Source organism: Tiliqua scincoides, chromosome 1 (genome assembly GCF_035046505.1).
Source record: "Tiliqua scincoides isolate rTilSci1 chromosome 1, rTilSci1.hap2, whole genome shotgun sequence".
NCBI classification, from domain to species: Eukaryota; Metazoa; Chordata; class Lepidosauria; order Squamata; family Scincidae; genus Tiliqua; species Tiliqua scincoides.
Window position 1 is genome coordinate 98,026,614 of NC_089821.1, and position 18,618 is coordinate 98,045,231.

Here is an 18,618-nt window from a genome sequence, read left to right on the forward strand (position 1 = left end):
TAAGGATTTGTTGAACAACGCCAAGCAAAACAAAGAATTTTTTCACTCTAATCTATCTTGGTTGAACACCCTCTGAACGGATTGAAATTGGGTGTGAAGAAGCATCTCCTCTTGATCACCAGGCAGGGTCGGGTGCAGACCAAGGGTTAGGGGCCCCCTCTGTTTCCCAGACTAAACTGAGAACTTGGAGAGCCCCAACATGAACAAACACTACGACTGAATACCAAAGAGATTCCTAACAAAAGAACAAATGGATAACCCTTCAAATCGCCTAAGGCTAAGCCCATGACCAAAGTTGGGAGTTGGCTCTCCCAACTCAATGCCAGAAGCCATGTTTGCTCCAGTTCTAACGGGGGGGGGGGGTGTCAAATGAACAGTGGCATAGCTAGGGGGCAGGGGTACAGGGCACCGATACCACACCTTGAGGAGTGTCAAGGTACCCTCTCCTGAGCTTCTCCCCTCCCCCCATCATCGTCAATACAATTACTTCTGGGTCCAGCACCTCTGAGATGGTGATATTGAGCATCATGGCCCTGGGTACCAGAGAGGCCAGCTACAGCGGTGCAAATGAACCACAGAATCACAGAGAAAGGGCATTTGTGGGTCAGTTCAAACTCCCCCAATTTCCTGTGATTCCGGGGTGGTTCAGCCTGGCCTGCTGAGTTATAGGAAAGCAGTTACCCTAGCGGCAGGAATTATACTGCAGAACCCTGTATCACCTTCTGAAGAACCTATTGGCCAAATGTCACTTATATAAACTTCAGCAAAGATGTCAGTGCAATTGTGTTCTTGGAAAGTGTATGCTGATTGCCGTGTTGCCACCTTACAAACTACCTCTGGAGACAGGCAGCTTCTATAAGCTGCTGAAGCCAGCACCACTGCTCCCCCCACCACCACCACCCCTGCAGGGAACACACTGTAGCATCTGAAGAGGTCATTCTTTCCCAAGCTTTACAGGCCTTTTTAATACAAACCCTCAGCCACAGGCTATGACAGCAGCACAATGTCCTTAGAAAGGTGAAAGGATGGATTCACTTTCAGAAAAAGGATGGGTCAGTCCAAATAATGACCCTGTCCTCGTGAAAGATAACACATTCTTTGTTAGGCAACAGGATGGTGAGTCGCTACACCCTCCAAGCTGAGGTGATACCCACTTGAAAGGTTGTCTCGAGAGTCTGATGGTTGATACCGTGAGAGCTCTTAGGCTCAAAGTGGGCCTAATCAATGCTGTAAGGCCTAGGTTGGGATCCCAAGAAGGGAACCCATGTTTTGGGGGTGGATTCCACAGAACCATCCCCCTTTAAGAACTTCTGTATGGGTGGGAGGCCTTCCAAATGATGAAGGGTACCAGCAATAGCCAAAACTCAGACATGCCCATGAGCTGTGCCAGTGTGAGGAGGCTGGTGTGGCTACCCTTCTGGAGACGAAGCTGCTGATCTTGGGTTGGGGCCTGGCAGACATGTATAGGATTTTGCATTTTCTTCCCAGTTCTGAAGCACAAAGATACATTGCCACAGACAGGTTTTCACAGATATATTATTATACATCTCAAGACATGCATGTCATTTGAAGGGTTGCATAAGTCATTAATAGGCAATAACGGAGGTATAGCCAAAACCGAAATCAGCAATAATATTCTAACTTATTTAAATTCAAGACATTTTTGGGAGCCTCTTCCACATCCACAATTTTCTCTTAACTGCAAACTGGAGAATTATGGAAGTAAAAATGGTGTTTTTCCTGTTTCCGAGTCCCATATAGAACCAAGTAGTTTACTGAAACTTCAGCATTCCACCATTCTAAATGTTCTAGTTGTGTACAGCACAAACACAGAGGAGTACTCCTGTAAAGGCTGTTGTGAGAACTCATGCTTTGGGCCATGCTACTGCCATAGAACATAAATGCTTGGTGAGTATGCTAAAGAATTTACCATCTCTTATGCAAATGCCATGATAGTGGTACATGCCAAGTCCCATTCCTGATATGCAGTGATTTAAAAGGCAGGAAATAACCTCAGGGCTTCTCAAACCGGGGCATCGCGACACCCCAGTCTGAGGGCCCTGGCCTCTTTCCCCTTAAGGAGTGGGGGCAGGGGAGAAGGCAGCGATGTGATCCCCAGGATCGCATCACTCAGGGGGATGCAGGGACTAGGATGCATTCACCAGTCCCTGCAGCAGTGTCCTGGGGGTGCAGGGAGCCCTGCGCGAATGTCTGCAGGGCTCCCCAGGTTTCCAAAAGTGAAAGTGGAGCGATCGTGCCCCACCTCCGCAAAACCAGGAGTGGAGCACGATCACTTCGCTTTCACTTTTAGAAGGCCGGGGAGCCCTACAGATGCTTGCGCAGGGCTCCCCACACCCCTGACGGGCTGCTGCAGGGATTGAAGAGTGCATCCCAGTCCCTGCAGCCCCCTGAGATGCAATCCTGGGGATCTCATCACTGCCTTCCTCCCTCCCCCACAAAGACTTAGTGGCTCTCAAACTCTCCCAGAGAATTTGAGAATCACTGCCTAAGACCATTTGCCAGGATAGTCACATGACTGTATAGCTATCATGTTATATAGCAGCATGTATATAGACAAGTTACACTGCCAGACCTTTCTTTCGCTAGCCTCCAGGCAGGTAGCAGGGTTGGCAGAGTTGCTGCTACAGAGAAGCTGCTGACCAGGAGGAAAAGAGATTTTGCCATCTTGGTAAAGGTGCCCCTCCAAGCGACAGCTTCAATTCATGGCACTGTAAGACTGGCCCTGCCTTGACTGTTGAATGAAGGCTCAACACAGATATTGGCAATTTATTTCTTCACAAGTACTGTATATAAACAGCTGTTTATATACAGTACTTGTGAAGAAATAAATTGCCAATGAGTTGCCAATTGTCCTGCCAATGAGTCTCTGGCAGGACACATGACACAGACGTGCACCAGGCTTTCGCCCAGTCTAAGGGAAAAGAGGGAGGAAGGGTTTGTAGGTTGGGTTATTCATAAGCAGACAATGCACAGTTAGCTCATCAAGCCTGATCAGAGAATTATAATGAAATATTAGCATGTTGGCATTCACAACATTTTTCCTTCGCAGAGCTGTTCTCAATAGAATAAACCTGAATATCTGTCCACTTCACACTCAAACATTACCTTTAAGCCATTACCTTTAAGCCCAACATTGCATGTACGCAACAGGGACCAAATGTGTACTCTTGTGGGCTGGGCAAAAATGGGTTAAAAGGATGAGCAGTCTCTCTCTCTCCAAAATGGAAAGAATACATATTTCTTGTAAAAGTCACAGTATGGCATTTAATCTTTAAACAACGAAGTGGTCTAAATAAGGTATTTACTGAGTTTTGCCCAAGAGGTCTACAGATAAGCTTAATGGACTTTGAAATGACATCTCAAAGTAACTCATCTTGTGCTTGTTTACTGCATTTTGCTATAGGTGTACCTTGTTTTGCCGGTTGGGAAAAACACTTATGTTCTACTTTAGTGACATATAAAAAAATATTTTCATATGCAGAAATGACTCATCCCAATTCCCATCCCATTTGCTATTCAACATACTCTGTTCCAACACAATCAGACTGCAATCGCAATTTTTGTTTTTCTACACTAGCACCTAAAAAGCCTGTTAGGTCACAAAACATGACAGCACAAATTACTTTGATTCCCCCCATCCATTAATTTGATTTTGAATTCTCCTTTTCATCATATCCTGAACAGAACAGCATGTACAGTGTTTGGAATCTATTTTCTATGGAATTCAAACAGTTCTGCATATAGTGGAATGCTTTCATAGGTTGTGAGTTTCTCAAGATTTTGTCTTAGGGGACTCTCACGATGCTTCGGTAAGTGCAAACGTGTCATTATTCAATTAAAAATTGGCATCTTACAACTATGGCAGGATCCTATAGCTGCATATTTTAATTTTCATGCAGCTATTGATGAAAAAATACTTCTGTCCTGCTAGTCATGTCTGATCTATGCCAAAGACACTATTAACAAAAATTGACAAGAAGTGTTCGTAGGCACGTTAGTTTCAGATCAATTGAAAGCCAGAGCAGATAAAGTCACCAGCTCATTATTGTTCAAAAATTGTGCAAGACTTTGGACCTAAACAAGCACATGTGCACATTACAAAAATTAAAGCATATTTTGTTGCATGTCTATCTGGATGACCTGTTTTGAAAGCAAAGGACATGAGCACATACAGAACTGAATCTTGTTTATTACCATGCACTCCCCAAATAAATACAGCCGACAACAGGTATGGAATTAAAATGGGCCACTTTTATTAAAATACCAAACATTGCAACAGGGCAACAAAAGAGGTTGAACAAACTCATCCCAAGTGCAGGGTTCTAGGTGGGGGAAACAGCCCTAGCCATCTACGTCCCCCAGTCTCGTAGGGCATCCACCCAACTCCAGACGCAGCTCAAATGTTATTAAGCCCGCCTCTCAACATCACCAGAAGAAGGTAAGTCAGCAGAACTGCTATGCCTTCAGGTCACCCCTGCAAGGATCCCAAGTTTGGACAAGAGGCTAGCCAGCCTGCCTCCTCGAGCCAGTCAGGCATCATGGGAGCGGTTCTGGTTCACCCCAAGTCCATTGCTGACTTAGATTGGACACTGAGAAGGTCTGCCTACCCACCCCGCACTTCTACCACCACAAGGGGAGGTCAGCCTAGCATTTGGCCTTCCCTGCAACCAAAAAGGTTCTCAAGCCCTGTTGCAAGTCTGGTAAAAAGAGGCCATAACCCATAGGGGTAAGATGCACTCCATCGCCATGGTAAAGATCAGGCTGCCCAAAACAAATTCCAGGATGATGGATAGCCGCTCCCCCTGAGCTCCGTGACAACCCTGCCCAGGTAAGCATTAACTCTTTTGCAGGCAACATCTATTCTTCTAATGCTGCACACCCACCTCCAAACCCTCCTAGGCAGCATATTAGACCACAGGATAGTAATCCCAGGGAACTGACTAATGAGCGTTGTAAAATCCCTGTGAGCCTGGAGCCTCAAGGACATAGACGTCCTCTGGCCCAAGTCATGCTCGCCTAGGTGGACAACGATTACCTGGGGCAGGGGGTTGAGTGCGATAAAATCCAAAAAGGCTGGGAAAAACTGACTCCAACACATACCCCTCTTGGCCAGCCACTCAATGTGCGCAACATCACCCAGCTCCAGCTGAGCGCCGAAACTGGATGTCATGGCATGCTTCCACCCCCCCCCCCAAAAAAAAACTATGGAATGTCCACAGATCAGGACCCTGAATGGGCACTTCACTTGCAGACCTGTTGAAAGAAAAGCACATCGTGAGGCGAACTCACTTAACACCCACTTAGAATAGCTCACGGGTAAAAGGTATAACCAATTCCTTCAACCTTGTGAGGAATACACATCGCCCCACCCAAATGGGTCTGGGCCAACACTTGCGTGGCCAGTAACCTGGTCATCACAAACACATCACCCCATCGAAAACAGGACTGGGGGCAAACACGATCCAGGCCAGAGCCTGTCCAACAGGGGTCTTTATAGACCAAAGACGGCACCTACACATCGCGCCAGCGTGGCGCAGAACCTTGGGGTAAATGCAACTGCAGAATAACTACCCCCCAGGCTCCCTAGGGAGTCACAACCTATACTAACAGGCCTAGTGTTAACGAACGTATTATTTAAACTCACCAGAGCGCCATCTGCCGATGCGCTTGATGTCCTGGGGCGAAAAACCAATGCGAGCCACTACTGATGCTGCCTCAATTCTAAACAAATGAAGCCCGTATAGTTCTGGCCTCAAACCCAAGTGAGCCAATGCCCTTTTAAGAATGGCCCGAAACTGACAAATCGTGAGGGGGGAACAATCCAAATGTCGAAATAGCGGGCCCACTCCTGAAGCAGCCAACAAGGAATACTGTTCCATGGCAGATACAGGGCAAAGGTACCACATAGGAGCCCGTTTAAGCTGAATCCACGGCTCATGCCCCATCTGGTCAGTCTTGGACACCCTCAAATGAAGGGACAAAATCCCCCCACTCTCAAGGAATAGAGGCAAGGCACCCATTAGGTGGGTTAATAATTGCAAAGACCCTAGCCTTGGCAAAGGTCATTGCATCTGTGCCTATCTGCACAGGGCAGCAGAACCGTCATGCCTGTTAAAGCAGGTTACTAAAAGACCTCACCTCAGCCTCAAAGAGTAAGGGGAGCAAGCTCCTTAATCAGATTATTGACAGGACCTCCTTCCCCCCACTCTCAAAGAGTAGAGGCTGCTCGCCCACTAAGTTGGTTAATAACTGCACAGACTCTAGCCTCAACCAAAGGCCCATGCATCCATGCCTATCTGCACAGAGCTACCACACCTGGTATGAAACATGTAGCAAGGCCTTGCTGAGGGAGATGCCTCCCTCTAAAGGGTGCTAAGACACTGTGTAAGCGGTGGAGCCCTGAAAGCCAAGGGACAAACTAACCAAACTTCATGATAATCCCTTGTACATGATGTTGGGCAATAAGCCTGTGGCGATCAGCCACCACAGGGGCAGCTTTAATAAATTCCCCTTGGCACATTAATTTGAAAAACCCCTGGTGAAGTCCCGCCATCCTGATGCTCCCTACTGGCAGGAACTGATGGCCTGTGTCAGTGACAGTAGGTAGAAGTCCAAGTGCCAATGTGCAGCTATTAGACAAAAGGCTGACCTGGCATGGACTAGGCAACTATTCTGATAGGGAATACCACCCTCAACTATCACCTGGGCCCCCTTTGGTCAGACTGATATCTGGAGGTGTCAGGGTAGAATATTAGAGCCCACGTGGAATCGATATAGCGTAGTGGCACCCCCAACTTTAGCATCAAGACTCACTAAAATTAAGGCTATGCCAACCACTCAAGCCTCCGTGGTTATAACGGTTATTTGCTCCGCCCCAAATAGTGGTTTGTTTCACTTTTAATGCATATAGCCTAGCCACTTGACAGTTTTATGACCCATCAAAATTGGGTTGGGACCTATTGTGGGTCAAGAAGTCAGATTGTGAACCATAGTTAAAGAATATTAGTGACTAACCTGAAATAGACCTTATAGAGCATTAATGCCCCACCTGCAACCACTGTTGCAACGCAAGTCAGGCAGGCGCTGATGCATAGGAGTATCTTTCCTCAATCCTTCAAGCAACTTTCAAATCCAAACATCCTCAGTGCAGCCTCTCTACCCTAAAGTTGCAAGCAGAAGGATGTGGCAGCCAGGTGGGCGCTATTTGACCTAACCGCCAGCCCCCCTTTTACCGCACTCAAGTAGGAATGACAGTGGTCTGAGGGGGTTAAAGCCCCCTTTTCTGGGAGGGAAGCGGACTTTCAAAATGTGCTGAAGTCACAGATTCCTTCAGGTAGCTGACTCAGGTGAATGCAACTTGAAATGCCCAGGTAGCATCTAGACTCTGTTCAGGCCATGCTCCAAGAGCCATAAAGGCATGCACTCAGACCTCTTGTGGACTTCTGTAGGTAGCAACTAAAAATGCTCCTCCTGAAGGTGTTGGCATTGCTGTTGTGTATTCCCAGAACAAGCCGGGTTGAAACGTTTAAGACTACAGCCAGGTACCAGGAGTAACAAAGCTCGGACCAGATTCCCAACCTGGGGCGACCCAAAAGTCTGGTGATTAATAACATGAACCATTGCCTAGTTGCTGCACTAGCAGTGGGCTGAATTTGGTGCGTTCATCAACGTGAAGGCAATCACCATAGGAAAAAAACTCCCAGAAGGTCAAGTTCGTGATACCCTCTTTTTCGTGGTTGGGTGACCAAGGAGCTGCACCACCAGCCCTATATACCCTAAAAACAGACGCCACCTGCAATACTACAATGCCCCTATAGCTCCGCTATCTCCGAGACAGACACTCTCCTAAAACGTTATGCCATTGAGATTTGAGCAAGTCAAAACACCTGTGTCTGTCCTCCCACATCACAACTGTCACCCTATGGGAGGGGCAATGCAGGAGCATTGTCAACCTGCAGATTGGGAAATTATGGGAAACCAAGGTTCCCAGTATTTCCCAGTATTTCTTGAGCGCTCATTAACCCTTCTGAGCCAAATCTGAGGGGGGAATACAGGCAATGTCAGGACACCTGCTACCTGCAACCTAACTCACTCCCTGTGATTTCTCCTGCTGTTAGGCTTCAAAAACAAGTAAGAAATGCTCTCAAAGCTGCAAATATCCCCACCCTTTACTGGGAGCAAGCCTCATCAACCAAAACGGAGCATACCTCTGAGTAAGCTACTTCTGAGCCTCATCCACCAAAACGGAGAATACTTCTGAGTATACCTGCAAGGATTTGGCTCTAAGTTCATTTTCCTCCTCAGCTGAGCAAATGGGGGATGAAGGGGCAGGTAAAAGGGGGGGGCGGTGGCCACACTACTCCCACCTGCCCTTCTTCCATTGTGCTACAGTCCCTCAAAAAGATGTGCTACTGCAGAGCCTGCCTCCCCCATACCAGTGTTGTAGTTTTAACAGGTAGGATACAGAGCCCTGATGGGCTGCCAGGCCAGATGCCACGGCTGTGCTCAGGTCCTTAATGCTTCTGCCAGACTGTAGGTGATGTCAATGTAAGCAGCAGGTTATCTGCTGGTCGGAGGCAGGAGCTTGCACCCAGGCTCCTGCACAAATGCGAGGTGGGCTGGATCCCGCAAGCCTGCGCCTGACAAAATGCCACAGGCTGGGCACTGCTCCATGAGCAACGTCAGGGTCTTCTCACCCATGGCCTAACCCGGGAATGAAAACGTGTAATGAGGGGCCCCCACCCCTAGTGCTCTTGCTCTAAAGGTAGGATACACCTGCCCCTTAAGGTGCAGGATGGCCTCTGGCAGCTTGGATCTCTTCTCAGCTGGCCACTCCTTGCTTCCTCAAGGCTTGTGCCAGCTCCAGCGCCTAGGCACGAGCAGGGCAGCCTGTGTCACTGGAGGGATGAGGAGGTGGCAGTCAGCTCCTAAGCCCCCAGCTGGTGCCCTCATCAACCCAGCACCCAAAGGGAGGGACTGGTTTCCCGATGCACCTCCTGCCCGGTGCTGTGCCTGGAGAACGGGGGAGGGGGGTGGCTGTCCAATCCTGCCCCCACTCCAAGGCACAACCCCCCTGAGCATCAGAGCCTCAGAGGGGGGGAAATGGCGCTGGGCGCTAGCACAGCAAGGGGCCACGAGGCCAAAATGGCCACGCGCTCATACGTGCTCTCCCCACTCAGCTGCCCACCCTGGTGACAGGAGGCTGAGGGGAAAGGGGCTCTCTCTGCAAGCGGCTGCTGGACCCCATCAGAAACACAGCTCAAGCTCCGTCACCGAGCAGCCTCCTGCTCCCCGCTCCCGGCAAGCGTCTGACTTGGTCACTTGTCAGGAGTGGACTGAGCAGTCCCTTGCGCGCGCCTGGGCTGCTCTCTCCCGTCCCACCCCCTTCAGCCAGCCAATCAGCTGGCAGCAAACACCTGTTGCCGGATGATGGGGGGAAAGCCTGGCAATCACTGCCAGCGCTCCAGGGAGGCACACTAACAGCCCTTCTGGCAAGTTCCCAACAGCTCTTCAGGTCATTAGTCTTAACCTTAGCCATCCTCCTTCCTTTTCTAAAGTCAATTCTGGAGTCATATTTAACAGCTACAAGGAACCTCTCTGCTTCATTTTTCCATCGTTGACATGAAGATTCTCTCTTGATACATCCAATTAGCTACAGGACATCTAAAGTCTTTTTCAGTACTGATCTGTGCTTCAGTCCATGTCATATATCAGATAGGTCAACCTACATCCTTGCCAGCCTGTTGTGTCACTACTTCAACCAAGATGCCCTTACATAATTTTCAGAAAGCTTCTGCTTACAGAGGGTGCAGAGTCCATGTTAAATCACTCCTTGGAATGGTTTTCTTTTCACCAGAGGTATAAAACTCAAATGAGACAGAGGGCCAATTACCAGGGATGGGATCTTGAGTCCTGATGACTCAACTCGAACTGAGAAACCTGTGTTTTCCACAACTCATATGAACTTGAGTCACCCGCATCACTGACTCTGCACGACTCACAACACAGGGCCTCTTGACTCGGAAAAAAGTCATGACTTGTATAGACTTGAGACATGAAGGCTTGTGTTTTTTGTGCTCACAACTTGGTTTTGGGTCTCTTTGTGCTTGCTTTCTTTATTTGCCACTTCAATGTTGCTCCAAAAGACCTTGTGGGTGATCCGGAAGCTGGCGTTCAGACCAGCATGAGCAGCAGACGTAGTGGGAGGAGGGGAGGAGGGTTTCAAGAGGAGGGGACTTGGGGGTGAAGGAGAGCAGGGAGGCTTAACATGGCTGGAGGAAGGAACCAGAAGAAAGAGGGGACAGCCTGGGGGAAGGGGGGGCTCTCTTAGCCACCTTGGAAGGAATGGACAATAGATTGGCTGAATGGATGGCCTGCTTTTGTTCTCTGGATGAGGGAGGGGAGAAGGAAGAGCTCAATGGACAGGGGAAGGTTTCTTGTGATAGGAACAAATGCCTGGATAGCCCAGGGAGGGGGCAAAGGAGGCAGGCAAGGCCTCCTGGCTGCTGTGGGCAACTCTGCCTGCCGCTTCTCTCTCCTCATGCTATCTGTCCCCTCCCGTCTTGCCAAGCTTGAATGCCTCCCTGTTGGTTCATGGTGTGCTGCTCGGTGCTCTTTCTGAAGGCGGAAAAGGGAGTCGTACCTACCTCAACAAGTCACTAATATTTGGGAGGGGGGGAGAATAGAAATAAAGATTTCTATTCTAGAAGATTCTATTCTAGAAGATTCAGCTCTGGCAAATTACCTGATGTGAAACACAAAATGGATATAAATAATGATATTAGGCATACACAGTTTAGCCTTGTGGTGTCTTAGAGATCCCAAAAACAAGTATCTCCATTCCTCAGAAGGGCAATATTCAAAACAAGGATAAACAGCTGCTACTCCAGCATATGATCAGAAGCAGCTATTGATGGGTCAGTCCTTTTCCCCCTTTCTTCTTCATTCAGTGTTTGCTATTTGTCAAGCTGTTTGGGATGGAAAGCCACAGCGCACATGTGGACCTTTGAAAGTCCTGATGTGGTAGCTGTGGCCTTGAGCTTGTCACGCCTCCTCTGCAGTGCCGAACCTCCCCCTCCCCACTCCCAGGACAAGGGACCATGAGGCCCCCACAAAAGATGCCATGGTGTAGGCTTCCTCATGAGGAAGCTGCTTGAACCATTCACTAAAGAAGCTAGGCCGTGTCTCCAAAACTAGACGTGATAGGGCAAAATGGATGCCATTTTGGGAATTGGCACCCCAAATATACCCAGAAATTGGTGTAACATTTAAGGAAGCAAAATGTGTGTTGGCCTGTGTTATCAAGATATGTGTATTTTCTCTTCTGTCATTCCTTTCTGTCAGTAGTTCCTCAGGAACTAATGAGTTCCTAAGTGGGAAAAAGTGGTGCATATTTTTGGTTATGACCAGTTTAATGACATCACTTCTTGCCTAATGACATCACTTCTAGCCCTCAGAAGGCACCATGAATGTTATTCGGCCCTCTGTATGAAACGAGTTTGACACCTCTGATACAGAGGGCTCATTTCATGGCACACATGAGAGTGTATTAACTTCTAGAACCAAATCTAGGCGGGACAGAACATTCTAAAAAAAGAGACTATTTAGTAGGGGTAGCATGGCCATTTGGCGTATCTTTAAAACACTAGCAGTATATAAGATAGAATCCGATACAGATTGGTAACTGGTTAAAGAGAAGGAAGTAAAGAGTAAGAGCAAATTGACCATTTTTGCAATGTGGAGAAAAAAGGAGTGTGGTCCCCCAATGGTCTGTACTGTACTGGGATCAGTGCAATTATTCTGTTCATCATTTATAGGGGGTTAGCAAGGAAGCGTCCAACTTTGTGAATGACGTCAAATAATTCAGAAATGACGTCAAATAATTCAGAAAGGTAAAATCTCAAGCTGACTGTGAAGCCTTGCAGAAGGATTTCTGCAAGCTGGGTGTGTGAGTAACAAAACCACAAATGAGATTCTATGTTATATGTAAAATGATGCACATTGGGGAAAGGAATCTTGCCTAGGGGTCTGAACTGGTAGTGACTAATGTATGTAATATTATAGTGTAATATAATATTCAATATATATCATATGCAATATAAATATATACACATATCACACACAGTAGAACTTTGAGCTTTAGTAGAATCATTCCCTCTGATAGCAGACTTGGGTGGTCAAGTGTCTATCACCTTGGAAGGAAAATGGACACAGAAGTTGAGGGCATAAGCTAAGAAAATACAAGAACTAACCATTTTGCCTGAAGAAGGAACAACACTGGATTTACAGTGAAGGCCCAAAGCTGCTATCTTTTATTGCGGTGGGGTGCAGACATGACATGCTAGTGCCCAATCACAGCTACACTAAAATCCTTGATTTATTTCTGCCTTCTCAGTACAGGACTGAGTTTCAGGACGGGACTCCCACGGCATATACTTTAAAATCAAACAGATATAATCCTGTATGATTTAAAACAATGCAAATTGCAGGAGCAGAAGTCAAAAATCATCCAGGATGACTGAAAATAATGAATCTGAAACACTCCAGTCCCTGACTTCACTGTATGCATGATGTCCTGGTCAGACATGTTAATGCACATTCAGAAGTGAGTCGTGATCTCAACAGATGGCTGGTCAAAATGACTTCATTTATATTAATAAGCCCAATGAGTGGTGCACTTTAAAAAAGACAACACACATACAGAAAGAGAACGGATGCAGGTCTAGAGATGCATCAGCACTGTGATTCTAGAGTCTGGGCCAACACAGAATGCGAATACAACTTGAGTGGGCAACATAATTATTTAGCGCATATGGCAGGCTTAATTTTTATTGCCAACAAAATGAGCAACAAAAATATTCCAGAACATCAAAAACTAAACGTAAAAAGACAGTAACAATCAGTGTAAATGGATTAACTCCGTGCCATTAAAATAAAATAAATTAAAACATATTGACAGACTACACACCAGCGCATGAACCCTTGAATGCTCTTTGTTTCACAATCCTGGAAAAATTATCAGTGTAGTAATTTATTATTATTATTATTATTATTATTATTAACAGTATTTACATACCACTTTTCAACGGAAAGTTCACAAAGTGGTTTACAAAGAAAAATCAAACACATAACTAAAGGTTAGCGGTGCAGTAAGAGCCTTCGTGTCAGGCGCTGAGCCTCACATGAAGGCTCTGGATCCGGTGGAGCAAGGCTCTACTGGTCCCACCTTCCTCCCTCCTCACTCCCTCCTCCCAGCACGCCTCCCCCTGCCCTCTCCCCACCCTTTGCCCGCCTCCCCCCTCCCCAGAATGCCTCCTCCCCATCGCCTCCTCCACCCCCACTTTCCTCTCTGCTGTGACCACTGAGCAGCAGAGGCCGGGCACCTGCCCAGTGCTAGCCCAGTGCTAGCCAGTGCTGGGCTAGCACAGGCGTTCGCCAGCACCATCAACTTCCTATCCCCCTTCCAGGCCCCAACTGGCCTTCTTGGCTCTGCTTAGACTTCCACCAGGCAAATTGCTGTCACATGTCCAAATAGACCTGTTCCAGTGATAGATGCTTGCCTCTAAGTAAGGGAACAACTGTTCCCTTAGCCAGAGAAGACCTCTGAGATTGCCACCCCACCCCCAAGAAGTAGTGCGGTCCATTGATGCAGCTGCTTGGGGGGGGGGGAGGGATAAGATTGGGGAAACTCTCAGGTAAATATGTACAGAATTGCAGCCTTAATGATGTAGTCTGCTGTTATTATCACAGTGTTCTAGACAGACCCTATGAATGATTTATTTTCCAGCTGCTTTATTATTATTATTATTATTATTATTATTATTATTATTATTATTATTATTATTATACTGCTTTTCAACAAAAAAAAGTTCAGAGTGGTTTACAGAGAAAATGATGCATTTCTTGTTATCCACACGAAAAAGGTGGAGCAAGTCTATTTTCCATATGTGTTTGCAATCCACATAATATTACCAAGCTGACTAGTACTTCAGGTAGTCTAGAAGTATTTCAAATCGCCCCCCCCCCAAACAAGTTCCCTGAGGAAGCAGATCTTCTCTTATATTCTAGGAATGTTACAAGGGGTGCACCCATTCTTTTAGCCTAGATCAGGGGTCTCCAAACCCCGGCCCGGGGGCCAGATGCGGCCTGCAGCAAGCCTCTTTCCAGTCCGCGGCCAACCTCTTGTCCCCTGAAAGCCTCTGGCCCACTCAACTGAATATTACCAGAACTGTGCTCTGATTGTATCTATAGGGTGTTCTGAGGGCCAGAGAGGTTAAATGAATGAGCCCATTCATTCATTTATTCACTCATCTAAGTTCCATCTCTAATTTATTTATTTAAATTTTATATTTAAAAATTTTTTCCGGCCTTCAACACCATGCCAGAAATTTGATGCAGCCCTCTGGCCAAAAAGTTTGGAGACCCCTGGCCTAGATCAATGGTTCCCCAAACTTTTTAGCACAGGCATTTCTTTAAATGATGCTCTGTCAGGACCCACCTAGCTTTATGAGACTGGAAAAAAAAGTTTCACTTTACCAGCTGCTCAAGCCTCTCTTTTTATCCTTTTTATTCTGTTGTGGGGGTGGGACCTTCTGGAGCTTTTGTTGAGCTCCACAGTCATCAGATCAGGACCATTCTGGTGGTCTTCTGTTCCCCTTTGCCTGGCCTTTGATAGAAGGTGAGGCATGTTTGCCTACTGCTGAGTAAACATGTGCATGCTGGTCTATTTCTGTTTCCACAGAGTTCAATATATTTTTTGTCAGTTTTGCAACTCACCAAAAATCAAGTTGTGACCTACTGGTGTGTCCCAATTCACAGTTTGGGAACCTCTGGCCTAGAGCTTTCTACTGAAGTTCCTGCAGAACTACTGATATATTACTTGCAGGTAAAAAATTTATGCTACAGTTATGGTATTGTTTTTATGCACCAGCAGGGATCCTTTTTTTCCATTTTTTCTCCCCAACCCCTGTGACACACAAGAAGAAAGATGATGGGCTGTCAGTTTCACAAGCTTCATCTGAGATTCATTGAAATCAATCAACTATTAAAAAAACCTCACAAGATTCCTAGAGCTTGGAATTTTAAAACATATGTTGCTTTGGGGAGGAGAGAGAGAATGGGTCATGATACTAAACAAAATCTTATCACAATTGTCAGCGTTGTCAGACTTGACAGCTTTGAAGCATCAGTTTGTTTTGAGGGTTACATGATTGTTCAATTCACAGCTCCAGTTAAACCTTTTAAATAAACACAACATTCATTGCGCAAATACAGAAAGAGACTTCCATAACCAGGATGGATATGCAACCATATTTTTTTGACTGAGCAACCAATTTTAAAAAAAAAACCCACAATAATCATTATCAGAATGCAGTGTGATAGACAAATGGACATCACAGGTGTAATCATGCACAACTGAGGTGCATTTAAATCAATGGAAAAAGCATGTGCATGAAGGCTGGACTCCACAACTCAAGATGTTCAGTTATGCAGTCTCTGTGGACAGTTATGCTAGCAAACATAAAACTAACCCAGTGGATATTTTCCCACAGTTCTATTTGACTTTTCACTATAGTGAATCAGCCAGGACAACATATGGAATCATCTATTTATTCAGGTATCACCTTTCTGATGGTTTGAAAAGTGGTTACGTACGATGGTCGGCCAAACCAGTTCTCTATAGCAGACTGATAAGAAGAAATAAGGTGAAAGTGTGGTTTTTAAAAATGTAATTTAAAAATTCACAAAAAATATATATGTAGTGACCAATGGATTGAGATATCACATGGAGCTATTCCAACAGTGCAAGAATCTCAGTATTAAGATCAGCTTTGTGAATGTATAGTGGACCGTCAGTACCTGCGGGGGATCTGTTCCATGACCCCCCTCCCGGCAATAACAAATTCCATGGTAATTAAATCAGTGGCTGTAGGGCCTCAGAACACTTCCCAGACACAACCTGGGAGCACAAACTGGAAGTGTCTTCTGGTCATGTCCAGGAGCTCCTCTGAGGTCTTCCAGCTGTGGGTTTGGCAACCACCGATACTGAAATCCACGGATGCTGAGCCCATGGATAAGGAGTGCCCACTGTACTTTCAAATGTTGAATTAACCTTTCGGATAGCAGAAAGGATTGTTTAGTGTTAAAATGGACAGTGTTAAATGGAAGGGATGGAGCATGGCAGAGACCCACAGATTTTCGGCCCAGTCCTAGGGAAAGATGTTGCAGAATAATGGAGACCCAATATACACTACATATATGCTGCAAATGTGGTTCAAACACGATATTCCCATGTGCTCGTTTTTTTACTACTGGATCTTTCAATTCATAAATTCTCCTCTTCTTAACCCTTCCAGTTATTCAGGTTGTTTAGTACAGGATACAGAGTGTTACGACCTGCAAATGCAGTCAAAAGGCTGAGATCTGAACCACATCTGTGCGCAAATACAAACAGTGCCACTGACACCAGATAAATTCCAAGAAATTCTGCAGAACATATGTTGCATATACACTAGTTATATTTGGACTGTAAACTTGATTTTATTCACCATTTTTAAAAGCCACATGCTTGAAGTGCTATGTACATTCATGCTGCATGATGATAAGCCAACATGATAAAAACTGGAAATGTAGTAACCAGCATTTCAATTAGGTATCTGCTGAATTTATAAAACTTTAAGATCCCTGGAGCAAGAACTGTCTAGTCGCTGTAACCCTACTCAAAAAAAGTACAATAAAAAGAAAAATGGACTTGTGGTTTCTGTACAATACAGCAGTATCACAACTTGAACTCATCAGCTTAATCGCTTTTGACTAATTATTCCCTGTAAAGCCTAATTGACCTAAATTTTGTAGATATACATTGATTATAATTAAATGAATTAAGCTTCTTAACATCTCTGAGACACAATATTGAACATACAGCAGTCACAAGCAGCTGTCAATGCTAAAAGGACAGGCTGAGGGAAAAAATGGAGAAAAATACTATGGATTATATCTCCAAATGTATAAAGATAATTAGACACATTATCATTGGAAATATTCTTGAGGGGGGAAAAGTGAATTCCTAATCTCTGGAAGCAACAACCAAACAGTGGCTTGCTACCCATTGAATTGTGCAGCAAATATGTAGGATACAGATCTGGTCATAGACACATTTATGGGCAGATGTGCTTCCTGGCCTTTATGCAGCAGCTCTTGTTAAGAAGATTAGAATTTGAACCTGCAGAATGAACCTAAGCAACACCAGGATGGGATAGCATGTAAATTAGAGAATACCATTTTAAGGGTTAAAATGGGAGTTACCAAGAACAAAAGCTGGACTTTTCTTTTAGAACCAAGAATATAAAGTCAGTAGCATTCCCAGAAAAGGAGGGGGGCACAGCACTTAGTTTTGCAGGGCACCTCAATGTGCCATGTAAGCTGCCCTCAAGAGCAACGCAGAGGAGACACCTCCACGTTGCTCTTACCACGCGGAATGGCTTCAATAGTGAGAAGGAGGAGCAGTTTACATGGCGCACTGAGACACCCTACAAAATTTAGCGCAGTGCCCCCCACCCCCAGAACACTGCTGTATAAAGCCCTATAAATGTTATGATGTCCCTATGCTGACAGGGCAGTCCCAACCCAGTCAGACACTACAGGGAGTTTCCTGGGACAGTAGAATTCCGAGGGCTACAAGCTAATTGAGAAAATCTTCACATGTCTTCTCAGACTTCTTGAGGTATGGCAGAAGTGATATCTACTAGCACATGGTCTTATTTTTGCAATTGCAACTCACTTTCCCTTTTTCCCAACTAACAAATGCATATGGAATTAATTGTTAAAAGTTAGAAATTAATTTTTCTTCATCCTGCTTACATGTGTGGAGCAAGGGAAAAGGGCTGGAATCAGGAAAAACACTCAAGGAGGAAACAACTCCTTCCGCCACCCTGCTCCATACAAGACAATACAGCAGAACAATTGATTTTCAGAGGGAAAATATCTGTCTCAAATCCTGTTCTCATAGTCAGCTTCCCCAGCTTACTTCTGCCACACCAATAATGCATACGTCCAGTGATCAAATGTATTTTCCTTGTGCCATCTTGCCACCACCATCCCAACACAACCTGCAATGTTCAATTCATCTCAAAATTCAATGTCAAGCCCCCATAAATCTAAAAACCAGCTACTCATCACATTTCCTTCTGAGAAGGATCAAATTCTGATTAACCAACAGGAATAAAAAAAATAGAAATCAATGGGTAGCTCTCCAAGGGAAGGAAGTAAGAAAGAGAGTCCCCCAAGGATCACAAATGTTTATATATAATCCGGAGCAGTGAAGTGAGCAGCAAGTTTGGGAGCAACACCAAACTATTCAGTACAATAAAATCCTAAGTGCAGTACATTGTGAAGAGGACTGAAAGGATTGTTTTCAGCTGGGTGAATAGGTAGCAAAATGCCAAATGATGGTTATGTAGTAAGTGTAAAGTAATGTGCCGGGGGGGGGGGGAGGAATCCTACATTCACCTGAACACTGACAGTGGTTCTAGTGGTGACTGGCCTGGAGCAAGAACTTGGCATCATCTGGACAGTTCAGATGGGAAGTCAGTACACAAC